This window comes from Taudactylus pleione, unplaced genomic scaffold (assembly GCF_031769625.1).
Source record: "Taudactylus pleione unplaced genomic scaffold, aTauple2 ptg000100l, whole genome shotgun sequence".
NCBI lineage: Eukaryota > Metazoa > Chordata > Amphibia > Anura > Myobatrachidae > Taudactylus > Taudactylus pleione.
Window position 1 is genome coordinate 12,834,411 of NW_028284502.1, and position 1,978 is coordinate 12,836,388.

A 1,978-nucleotide genomic window follows, 5' to 3' on the forward strand; every position below is an offset into this window, starting at 1 on the left:
GAGAAGACTTGCGAGTGGGGATGAAAAAGTGATGATTTGGCAAATTTCTAAGTGAGAATATTTATGTGTTAATTCTTACACCAAATGACTGCTCTAAGTAATGTGCCGCACTGAATGAGGGTCTTCTGAATGTTCTGTGCCCGCGAGTTTTTCAATTTTCTGAACTATTTCTACAGTACACTTTGTTTTTCTAGAAATTCCATGTAACAAATATGGTGGACCATTTTGCTATGAATGCATTTAATAATATATTAATACATTTAATAATATATGTTGACAATCATTATGTCGACGGGAGAATGTCGACATGGTCGATGTCAACATTATGACATCATTCATGTAGACACTGATGAAATGTCGACAAAATAGAATGTCAACTTATAACCGCTGGTGGCTCCCGATGGGCTCCAGTGGCATTTTACGGGTCCTGGCGGTCCTGTGACTGACAGTTTCGGCAGAGTCATCTGACAGAGCGGCGTTCCGGTGAGTATACCTGCGCTATCCCTAACCCTAATCCCTACCACTACCTGTAATGTGCCTAACCCTACTGTCCTGCATTCTAATCCAAATGTCGATATTCTGACAAAATTGTCCCATTCCAAATGTCGACATTCTGAGAATGTGGCAATATAGACTAATAGTCATAATTGGATTTTGTGGGTAACAGTTATGTTCATATTTTATTAATATTAATATTTAATTATATGGCGCCAACAGAAAAAATGCTTAGTAGGACTATATGATCCAGTCACACAGTAACGTCAGTTTGAGGTCAATGAGTGGTCTGAGTATAGGGAAATAAATGTAAGTTTTGCATGGACTGAATAGTGGGGCAGCGATAACCCATTAGGTGTACCCAGCCTTGTAGGGCCCCTCATGAAGTGCTGCCCACTGACATGAAGGAATCATCTAATAATTTGGCAAGCAAAACCCTTTCTGCCATAAGTAGATGCTGTAACTTGCTGTAGTAATGAGTAAATTACTTAAGAATTAATATTGATTTTGTAGGACTGATGCAGAGTTTAACGCATTGAGCCCTATACTCTGTACATCTGCAAAATAGATAATGCACAACCCAGCATTGTCGCAATTTCATCAAAACATCCTCACTTAATTCCCAAAAGTTGCGGAAGGCTCCCGAATTTTTGGGAAACCCCCCGCAACCCCTGGAAGAGTAGGCATATCTCCCGCATTCCGCCCACTTCCTAGTAAAGTGGGCAGGATGGAAAGATTTTACTGGGAATTTCCGGGACAGAGAGGGGACGGGGCTAAAATGATGTGAATCGCGCCATTTAGCCTCGCCCCCTACTCGCGGACCCGTGAATCGCAGCCTTTTCATGTGGTGGGGCAGGGGCTAATGACATACAGTCTAGCCCCTCCCCCCTTAGATGTCAACAGAATCTTCTCCCCGTGCTTCTACCGAGGAGGAGCTATATAAAGTCGGCAAACACCCACTGTCTTCCAGTTACGCCTCTTCTACTGCAAACAGAGATGCAACTGAATTATGTACGGTCAGATACAGAGCAAGCTCAGAGCAAAAACACTAGATACATCTGCAAAACCGTTTTGCAATCAGGGCCTGATTCAGTGTTGTACCCCAAAGTTTTGCGTATAGCCAGGCTTGCCTACCCTCCCGATTTGGTCAGGAGCGTCCCGAATATCGGGTGCCGCTCCCGACCCCCCGGAAAGGCAGTCAAGCCTCCCAGCTGCCACCTGCCCCCCTGACTAACTACTAGAAACCCCCATAGCGGGGTGCCCGATGACGCGATTCACACTGAATCGCGTCATCGTGGCTCCGCCCTCTGCTTCACAATGCCTTTATTTTTGGCATTGTGAGGGGGCGGAGCCACAATGACCCAATCGTGCGGCCCCTCCCCTGGCCACGCCCCCAATATGGACCCATTGCCCGGCCATGCCCCCCACTGTATGCAGGCATTCAGCTCCCTCCCGGAAGGAGGGTGCTGAATGTCAGCAAGTA